The sequence below is a fragment of the Olea europaea genome, chromosome 5, assembly GCF_002742605.1.
Source record: "Olea europaea var. sylvestris chromosome 5, O_europaea_v1, whole genome shotgun sequence".
Classification (NCBI taxonomy): domain Eukaryota; kingdom Viridiplantae; phylum Streptophyta; class Magnoliopsida; order Lamiales; family Oleaceae; genus Olea; species Olea europaea.
The window spans coordinates 15,388,093-15,399,887 of NC_036241.1; the positions used below are offsets into that span (position 1 = coordinate 15,388,093).

The window sequence follows — 11,795 nt, forward strand, 5'->3', positions numbered from 1 at the left end:
CTCCCCCGACCTCAACATAGAAATCAACACCTCCGACGAAACCCAAGGCGTTCTGTCATTATTTTGTTAATGAGCGTTTTCTCTGGTGAATCTGCAGCTAAAATTAGGTGAGCGTGATATGTGGTTTACGTGGGTATCTTGAAGATGTTGATTTTCGGCCAAATTTGTGTAATTATGAAGCTATTTATTTATATGAATTTGGTTGATGATTATATTTGCTTCTTCTCAAGAACCCTTTCAAATTTCACAATTAGGGTTCCCTAATTCATGTAGATGCTCATCATGGGGCAAAAAGTTTATGCAGGAGAGTTGAGTCACTTCGCCTCAGCACTCTTATGCCATGTGTAGTGAATTTAGCTCTTGCTAAATATATTCAATCCTCTCTTTTAGTTTTCTTCATTTTCGCACGAAAGAGAAAAATTGGATTGGAGATTTCAATGATGGCGTGAAATCTTTGAGGCCTGATTGTCTGCCATGGTCGTAGACGAAGCGGTCACTTTTTTGCGAATTGTCAAAATAAAGTTCCTTGCCAGTGGTGTAAAGCTGCATATGTGAAGTGTTTTGCAATGATGAAGAACACAACAACAAGGGTAAATTGTTCAAGTGTTGCAGCAAAAAATACGAATTTTGGAAGTGGGTCATAAAGGGTGAAACGTCTAGCGAATCAAGTTCCATTGGCAGCTTCTCTACTAATCATTCAGCAACTAGATTAGAGAATAATGTCGCTTGCTTGTTTGAAACGATCTGTAGACTAACCCACGAGAAAGATGTGGAGATAACTGTGACAATACGCAAAGGAAATACAAATGCGGAATGTGATAAGAAAGGAAAGGGCCCGGCATGATTTGTAGTTGTTTGTCTATGAATTCTTTTGTGACATTTTTCTTTTGTGAATTTTTTTAGTTATTTAAATGTTGTTGTCGTCCAATGTTGATGAACTTAGGCCTTTTATGGACAATGTAACCAGTTTCTGTTGACATTCAAGAAACAATGTAATCAGTTTCTGCCTTTTTTTCCAATCAATTTCGGCCTATTATGGCCAATGTAATCAAATGTGGCAATATCTTTTTCTATTCAGTTTCTGCCTCTTTTTCTCTCCTGTTTATTATCAAATGTGGCAATATCTTTTTCTAGAGTCAATCTTGGAACTGATTTGCCATCCAGAAAGAACGTTTGCTGGATCAATCTTGTGCTTTTCTAAACATTTCGCAATAGATTTTAAAGCAGCCAGCTACTTCTTATTGGCTTCATTCTGTAAGCAATACTTGGTTGTTATCACAAAAATTTAACATATAAGCCCGGAAATAACATATACATTGTAACTATGAACATCATTTCCAATCAACAATTTTTCACCCTCAGCATCCTCAAGTAAGCATATACAATTTAACATATAAGCCCACAAAATAGCAGGAATCATCACCGCTAAAATTCATTAGGGATGGCTAGGAAATAGAAAAAGCAAGAGAGGATCCTTCAGACAAGACTGTTGTCACCAAAAAAATTTGAATAGTATTACACTACTGGGCTTCAAAGCTTGACAAATAATTGACAGTTCGTTAAGAGTTTTGGATGCTTATGAGGAATCCTACAGCCAGAAACATTCCAATGTGCAAAACAAGTGAGGAATTGATTTCAAGAGAAAACGTCTTCTTTCCTTGTCAAGTTCTTCATATTAAAATTCACATCTACACCCAAGCTCGATAATGCATTGATCATAGCAGGAATATCATTTTGTAATGCAATGGGCAATGCCTGAACAAGATGACAAAAGGAAAAATTATGCAGCAATCTTCGCCAAAGTATTCCAAATAAAAAAAATTCATGTATGGAATCCTTGACTGGTTCAAACAGAATGCTAGACTAATTGGTGAGGTATGTGGTATCGAATGTCACAATATCACCAAATTCCTTATAAGCCTGTCTACTCCTATTATTTGCCTAAAACACATTCTTTAGTCTCGAATCTTCATCCAAATCCATACTAATATAAAACCCGGAGCAACTAGCTTGCATCTTCGAAAAGTAGGATTATATTGCTGCAACGTCTCCTTCTCCAAGTCTAAGACGCCAAATTTGTTCAACATAGTTTCAACAATTCTTTTCCATGCATGTCATATTTTCGTATCCACCTGCTTCGACTACTGTCGAGTCGAAACTTTTGTGTAACGAAATTATTGCCATATCATTCACTTCTAGCCGTCATTTAACATGTGCGCTCAACTCTCGATTGCATCTATATAGCCTGGATTTTGATGGACTTGTTTTATGATTATGCTCGAGGTTTACTGTGTTAATTCTCCATATTCCAAGACTATCCGTAGTTGCAATCAGCCTCGCTTTACAACCTGTCTAAATGGTTGGTTGCGGTTTCAAAGAACCACTTGTAGTACTGCTTCTTTTTCCTTCATGACTACATGTCAATGTGACATATCTTACAACACCGTCGTTATCCTTTTACGAGTTTCTTTTTCTGATTGAAAAACTTTCGACGTATGCATATTTTTTGTAGTAATCAAATAATTCATTTTCGTCATTGAACTTCACACCAACCTTGGGCGCTTGCAAAGACGCACCATCTCTTACTATGCTGTCATCACCCGATAAGTTTCACATTCTCGACAACATTCTCAGACTCAAATTCTACCAAAATAATGTCATCTACATTGTCCAAAATATTTTTTCCTACAAAATAAATTTAGCAATTACAATGTTAATGCTAATGGCGTAAAGTAATCGGTAATTGATAGAAGATACTCATTCCAAGTTATATGAAACATTTTAACCTTAGTCAACAATTGATAGGTATGAATCTACTTCTAGGCATCAACGACACATATTTGAACCAGAAAAATGATTTTTTCACAATAAATATAAACTTTCGGTAACTACTAATGTATCATTTCGATTACATTCAAGAATAAGGTAAACAACTCCCAACCCATTGCATTTTCGACAAAATCATAAAAGACCCATTACCTTTCTCTGCCATCTTTTCGATTTACTCAAGAATAAGGTCATCAAATCCTTATACTTTCAGTGCACACATAGAGGAGGGTAGCGTCGGAGTAAATGCAAATCAACTGAGGTGGAATTTTTTGGGGAGAAATTTGGGAAAATTTGTAGCTTGTGTCCTTTTAAATCGAACGGGTCGGGTCCCGATCTCCCAACATATGACTTTTTTAATTCACAACGTGCTGCCAATTTCAAATGTTTTCAAAATGTGGAATTTTTAATAATTAAAGCCACATCCTTCTGTCATCAGGCGTGTCACCCACAATGTACAAATAGGTTTTCTCTCAAAAAGTTTAGGGGTATTCAATGTAGACCTTCTAAAAATATTGATGTATTTAATTTGGACTTTTAAAAAATTTCAAAAAGTTACGGTGTATTTAATTAAAAAATTTTAGAAGTCTCTATAAGTCTTACGGCATTTAAATTTTAAAGACTTCTAAAAATTTTATAAAAGTCTCAGTAGTACTAACTTTTAAGTAAAAAGTACTCATAAAAAATCTCAAAATTTGTCTCTCAATAGTCACGAAATTTTGGGAGATTTTCACAAAAATAAAAAAAATAAAAATATTAATCTTTCTTTCCCTTTTCCTTCTACGAATATTAAAAGTATGATTAAAATTTATTTTTTTATATTTATTATATTTATTTCCATTTATCTTTCTCTTTCTCACTTATTGTATCTCTCTATTTTTATGAAAAAAAATTACCTCATTTGGTACACATTAATGTAAAAATGAGAATAAAAAATATAATCATTACGAACTCCACACAAGAGATAGAAAGTCAAATATGGTGACTTGATGTAATAGATAACGATCATATTTTTCATTTTAATGGGCAAATAATGAGAAACAAACGGGAGCTAAATTCGACTTTTGTAACTTTTTTTCTTCTTTTTTCATTCCTTTTTTTTTTTGAAAAATATCTATTTTTTATTAAATTATAAAATTTTATATGAAAAATTATAATTTAATTTATTTTTAAAAGTATGTTATATTAATAATATTGAATATTAAATTCATTGTTTATCATATATATATATAATAAAAAAAAGTTATGAATAAGTGGATAACAGCTTTGAAGTCTACGAAATATATTGCCAAATTCGATTGTGACTTTTAAATTATAATGTACATTACCATGAAATCCAAACAAGTACTCAAGTGTTCAACTATAGTTTTCTTGTTTCATTTTCTTTTAGAATAATAAAGAACATTACTTTATTGCTTATCTATTTCCAGAAATTTAGGTCACAATTTCAACATTCAATGTGTCATATTAACAATCACATTTTCTAATTTCTCAACAATCTCATAATTAAACGGGAAAAGAAAAAAGTATTGTAGGACTATACTGAGCAAGAAGAAAAAGAAACAATTTTACCCATCATATTTGACAGCATTATGAAATATAAAACTGTCAAGCACCCGCCAAGTTAGGAACACAAATCGGGTTTGGCTATAAGAGACGTCACATATAGATATTGTTGACACACAAAAAGTTCAATCCAAATCGAATAGCCTAAGGAATGAAGCCCAACTGGAAGATCCCCAAAAATCAAATAGCCCAAAGAACAAACCAATCAGACAATGCAAGATAAAACCCTAAATAGGGAAGCCCATAAATGCGGTAATACCATCACCCAAGGTTGCATGTCGCCCAAGATTTGAGTGAATGAATTACCATGCAGTCGCCCAGAGCTGTGACCCTGCTCTCGTCCAAACATTCGAGTCGCCCAACATCTTAGCAAACATAAGATGTTATGGTTACCCAAAAGTGCAGTTAATAAAACAGTTATTGGGTAGTCCTATCACGTCCCACGGTTCAAGGAATTCAATTGAAGACGGTTGAACGACAAAAGTAATGGCAGCAATTAGAGAATGCAGTTTCATGACAAGTTGGCCACTACAAGAAAAGTGGGCAGTTATAGAGCGATCAAGCAGTTTTTAAGTAGTTGATCACGAAGAGATCATCCAGGGAGTATAAAAGGAAGAAAAGACATAGAGCAAAGAACCCCGAATCAAACACTCTCAAACAGAAAATATGTAACTTTAAATTTCTTAGTTTAGATTTAAACACTTCTTTTTCAGTAACTCGTGTGCTTGCGCCCCTTGGAGGCATTCTGTTTTTATTTTCTAATTGTAAAGTCATTGCCAATAAAAACATCCATTTTTGGGACTTTGTCTCAAGAGGTTTGTCCCTTACACAATCGTCTGATCCCTTTTTAATTGTTAGCGACTAACCTGCGCGGAACAGATATTAAGATCAAAATTTTCAAGAATATTACGAAGTTCACTTCTAGAAGCAGAAAATGATTTCAAGAAGTCTTAAAAATGGCAGATACAAGATTGAAAAACTCTCTTTTTAGTGATCACCAGGCAATGATTTGATGATGTCTGAGTCGCCTACATGGCAAAGAAGCAATTATGTTGTCAAGGTCCATCAAACTTATCTAGCATTGGAGCATAACAGAAGAACAATGAATTTATCACATACCAGGATCAACAATGCTAAGACAGGAAACTCAAAAGTATTTGCCACATGTAGTTCCCAAGTCAACATTATCTAAGAGTAAAGGGTAGAAATTTGACCACATGCCAGTAAATGGAAATTTTATGAATTCTAACAATATCCATGAATAAATCTACACAAATGTCCAAATAAAGGAAAACAGAAGTACAATTTTGCCTGCACATGAAATTGCTTGTAGAATCCCTCCAGTGGAGGAGAAAGGAAGGAGATATAGCGAGAGAATAAGTGGAAGGATTGGTTGACAAGTACGTGCTCAAGTAAGTTTCAAAGTATATTCTCCACAACATCAGATCTCATGGGGTGAATCTTAATATCCGCAAGCACGTTCCCGTAGCAAATGAACTTAGGCCACGTTTGATAACCCTTTTTTCCATGGAAAATGGAAAGCATTTTCCATTTCCATCCAAAATTGGGTGTTTGATTGCAAACAAATTCCATGGAATAGGTTTTCCATTTCCCACCCCACGTGACCCTCTTTTCTAGCTTTTTAAGGAAAACCAATTCCTTTAATTTTGATGAGATTTCTATTTTTTTTCTTCTTTTTAAATTTTCAGCAATGGGAACAAAATCTACCAACAATTATAAAAAAAATTTATCCTTTTAGTTGACAATTTTCATGAAAAACAAGATCAAACGAACGCCAAAAGATTCAAAATTTTAACATTTTCTAGGTGGAAAATTATACCAATCAAACACATTTAATTAACAATTCCTAGGAAAACAAGTTTTAGACAATTCAATTCCCTGAAATTCGTTTTCTTTCTACCCAAATTTCATTCGTGCAATCAAATGGACCCTTACTTCGTCAAATAGATATATAGAATCAAACACAAAGCTAGGTCAAGTACAAATGGCTTATGCTAGAAGAGCCAAGAAAATTATTCCTTACAGCCCCATTGTGGCTTAAATGTTTACCACCAATACTCGAATTAACTATGGATTTAGAAAAACAGTACCCATTTATGTATGTTGACATCCATATATAAGTGCACGCACACATGCGCAACAATAGATACGGACTTAAACTGAGGATCTCAAGCTCTAGCGCAAGGAAAAAAATACTAGACATGTCATAAGCACGTGGCTTGTAGTTCACTCAGACCAGGGGCGAATCCAGCATGAATGTTCAGTTAGGGCGGAGGTTGATTTTGACTGTTGACCGTCGACAATCAATTATACTCAAAATCATATAAATGCGCTTCTCTAAATTTTTACATACAAGTTCTAGGTATAAAACAAGCACACACGCACTGAATCAAATCAAAATCAGACCTTTATATCAAAATCATAAAATGGGCTTCATCAAAACAAGCAAGTTCAATCACAATCACACATTGAATTACACCAAAGCACATTAAACAATATTTTAATAAAAACCGAAGCTAAATTCATGAACAATTCAAAAATTGGACCATTATATAGATGGGTTGTCTGTATAAATACATGAAAATTGTACAAAAAAAAATCACATACAGTCGACAGAGACTTGGAGAATGAGAGACACAGAAAACTATTCAATCAGTGAACTCATTTAGTGAGCTCATTCATAATGGAGTGAACTACAAAAAGTTATATCACCTAGAGAATACTATTGTATTTAATAACATTCAATGCCTACAGCTTCTTTTGAGTACTGCCCACATAAAGAAGGGCTCAAGAAAATAAAGATTTCCTTTCAAACATACAAAATCATCACGACTTACTTCAATAAACCTCCACTACTGGAACTACAAAATTCTCTATAACACATAATAAATATAACTGCTTCATTCAAAGTTCTTTAAAACATCAAACTAAATGTAAATAAAGTCATATTGTTGCCCTAATTTTAGTTAATCCCAATTATCTTTCTTTATTTACATACAAATTGAGATATCATCTTGAAAAACAAGGAAACAAAAAATTTACAGTCTCGTTCTTGGAAATGAGAAACCAAATGGAACACAGTTTGCAGATTTTAAGTAACGCAGGCCCAAAAAATCATACCTGCCTAATAAAATAAACTGCCAGGAACAATAGGATCAGGTGACCGGTTTGACGGGAAGGAATTGGGGGAAGAACTCAAAAAGGCTTTTCTCTTCTCTGATCTCTCTACTGTCGGTTTGACGGGAAGGCACTAGGGGAAAGACTGAAAGTGTTCTGGTCGATAATAATCCGTATGGATGAAGGATGATTTCATTTTACAGGCAGCCCAAATTTGTCATCACAGATTCACAGCCGGCATTGGCGGTAGGGGTGTAAGCGGTCCGATTTTACCGATTTTTGACAAATTTTCAAACCAAACTGTTTAAAACGGTTTGAGAAAAACCCAAACCTAAACCAAACCATTTTGAACGGCTTGAAAAAAATTCAAACCTAAACCGAACGGTTTGGTCCGGTTTTAAACCGCCGATTTCGCCATATATTTTTTTGCCCATCTACTTTTATGTCATTAATTCATTGAATTTAATATATATTTATATCTCACTAGTAATAAATCTAAAACAAATTAAGCCCCTATTTGAACCAAATTTTGGAGACAAAAATGAAAATTTGGATCGTTATTCCATAAGTCCAGCCGCCTTTGTTGACCTGCTATTTTATGTGTGGGACCCAACCTCCTCTCCAATAGTCAATTTTCTCATTATGATGATATGAAAAATATGGTTCAAACAGAGATTAAATATATCTACTATAAATTTAAATATTAACTAAATCAAAGTGAAATCACAATAAACTAAAGCATAGTTTTTTTTCATTTTTGTTCACTTTTTTTAGGTTAATGATGATACAATAACGCTACAATACAAGTCTACTAAACTAAATATAAGGTCCAAAAAACATAATGATGTCCAACAAGATCTCGTGATCATCATATCTAAAAAAAAGATATTGATTAAACAAAGAGAATAACCAACTACAATAATAAAACAATTGTTTATAATATCTAAACATAACAATTACACAAGTTTACGTTTGTATGATGTTAGGAAACACATTTAATTTCAGATTCTTACCTTAGTTTGCTCCAAAAAATTATTGACTTGAAACTTTATTTGTGGCAAATATTATCACCGAAGGTCTAGAATCTCTTTATCTCCGATTTGGTATAATGGACTTCAATTCGACTTTGAAGAGGCGTGAAAAATATGAAAAGAAGTGTGGTGCCGGTGGCTCAAAACTATGCTCGATGTCGACTGGAGTTCATCTAAATTTTGAAGAGGAAAAAGGCTTTTGATAGATTATATTAGTCTTAAAATTATTAAATATATATTAGGATTATTGGATAATAATAATAATAATAATAATAATAATAATAATAATAATAATAATAATAATAATAATAATAATATATCTGTATTAGAAAATTAGGAATTGACAAAAATGCTCACAAATGACAAAACTATTGAATTTTACATATTTGGATGAATTTTCAAAAATTTTCATTTTTTTATTTTTTTTATTTTTATATATTTTTTCGCCAATCCGGTTTGGTTTTAAACCGCAATTAAAATTCTCAAACCCAAATCAAACCATTTTGAGCGGTTTGGTTTGTGTCAAAACCATTTCGTTGACCGGGTCCACGTGGCACTAAACCGACGGTTTCTAAAATGCGGTTTTGGTTTGATTTTGCGATTTTTGCTTACAGCCCTAGTTGGCGGTTCCGACGAATTCAGTTAGGGCGGCCACCCTCTAGATCCGCCACTGACTCAGACATCAATACCTGGTCACAAGAAAAAAACTACAAGAATACCCACATAACCACCATATATAAGAACCAATGAAAGAAACCTTTAAACTTATGATCTCGTCCTTGATATTAGCCAAGTTTTCTCTCATATTACTGGTGGCAATGAAATAAATGATAATTAGAAAGAATTATGTTGCTTTTGTCAGTGCTTGCATTGCCACTATGCAAGTGTTAGGTCACAGCGTCATCTACTGCCAACTACATACACTTCAAAATCTACAGAAAAATGCAAGATGTGCTCAAATAAATATCAAATGTTAAATCAAATCAAAAGGAAAAAATTTCACTTTGTTCACAACTAGCACGTGTTGGATTCCAAAACAAAATATAAACAGAAAATTAACCCAAATCAACACTAAAACAAATCAAATTACCACCAAAAAGGCTTAATTCACATATAAAAATCATATAATTACTGATAAAGATCGGACAACTTACTTCCATTGTAGTGGTGAACCCCAACTTTTGCCAGCATAGCGTAGTACTCAATCTCAGATTTCCTCAGCGGCGGACAATTGTTTGAAATGAGTATCAGTTTCCCTGTCATCATTCCCCCAATTAAAGTTATAGATATCATAAAATACTAATAAGCATTGCAGCACAACAGAAATGTCGTTAAACAATACAATTTCATTTAACAGAAACCTTTGGAGCTGCGGAGAGATTTGAGGACGGTCTTGTACCCAAGAGTGTATTTGCCGCTCTTCATCACGAGAGCCAGCCTGTTGTTAATGCTCTCATGAGTCTTCTTCTGTAAAATTACCAAAAGTAAAAGAGAAAAATCAGAATCAAGTTTTGCAGTTTTGATACAACAGAAAAATGCATTGTGATGATAAGATAGTCAGAGAGAAAAATAGTACAGTTTTTTTTCGCAGCAACCATTGTGGCGGAGCTAACGATAGGGTTTAGCAGAGCCGCTTTGGGAAGATGGATCCTGGTTCAGCACAGCGGAGGCATACAGTGGGCTAGGGTTTTACAAGGATCTCTATAACCCCCCCCTTTCCCGCACCCAAATTACCTCAAAATGAAAATGAGGAGAATAATATTTTTAAAAAAAATGAGTTGTTAAAAGAGAAAGGAAAATTTTCGATTTACGTGTAATATTATTTTATGAAAGATTGTGTGGTTGAAAATAGAAGAGAGAAAAATGGAATGGAATGTAATGTAATTGAATGTAATGGGGATCAAACAGGGGCTTGCAAATGGCTTAAAACACGTGCCATTCACGTGGGAGAAAAATTAGTTTTTGAGATTTGAACTATTTTCTTAAAAATCCAGTCGTTTTCTGTAAGTTTTATTATGGGAAAATTTCATAAGTAAGAGTTTAAGTATCATACATTTTAAAATTAAGAAAACAAGTTTCAAACTTCAAAAATCAAAAATTTTATTAAAATTTATTTGTGATTTAATTAATTATATTTAAGTTACAGATCTATACAATTTGGTCACAAATTAACCATTTAGATAGTCACATATTATTTTTAGTCACAAATCAAAAAATTTATAAAACAAATTATTTTACGATCACAATTAAAAAAGTTTATAGGTCACAATTTGTTTATCAATCACAAATTTTACAAGTTACAACTTATTATGCAGTCACAAATTATCGATCACAAATTAGCAATTTTTTTGGATTACACATTATTTCTTGGTCACAATTTTCTTTTTCATTGGTTACAAATTAACCAATTTAATGGTCACAATCAACCAAATAATTTGTGACAATCACCAATACCTCACCCGTGCCTCCACCACCACCACCATCACCTTTGTCGCCAGAACCATCTCCCGAAAGCAACACCACCACCTCAAACAAATCAATCCGTCGCAATAAACACCACCACATCGTTGCGCCAGATCCACCATTATGAAAAAAATTTATTACTGTCACCACCACGATCTATGATGACCACAAAACAAGACCCAAGTTTCCTAGATCTCCCGTCATCCATTGCCACCAGCACTACCTAGATTGTGATCGTTACCAACATCACCATTATAACTGTTGCAACCATCATCATTGTCGCAGCCAAACACCAACATCATCGCCACAAAACCACCCAGGTTAATCAAATAAAACCACTCCACCATGGTGTCGTCACTGCCAACACCAACTAGTCACCACAAGCACAGTACTATTGTTAAACGCCGCAAACACCACCATGGGTTAATCAAATAAAACCACTCCAACAGGGTGTTATCGCCACCACCAACCCCCACCAGTCACCATAACAACGACACCCCTATCACGCCATCAATACCACCAAAAAACAACAACCAAACCTATTTTCAAAAGCGCCTGAGAAAAATGAAAACACCAAGCTAAATATGGACCCTTCCAAGAAGTTAAATCTAGATCTAATTTCCAGCGCACCTAAGAAGATGAAAATCGACCAGTGTTTGACAGCAACGCAACGCTGCTGCTGTGTTCAGCGCCACTTCGCCGATGTGAAAATCGGGAAAGGGAGAGGGAGCCTCTGCCAGTAGAGAAAAGGTCTATAGGGAAAGCTGTGTG

At 34.1% G+C, this 11,795-nt stretch overlaps 1 pseudogene; it reads right to left on the minus strand.

The window, feature by feature from the left end:
• Positions 1-5,379: 5,379 nt before the first annotated feature.
• LOC111394299 lies at positions 5,380-11,510 on the minus strand (annotated as a pseudogene).
• Between the last annotated feature and the right edge of the window lie 285 nt (positions 11,511-11,795).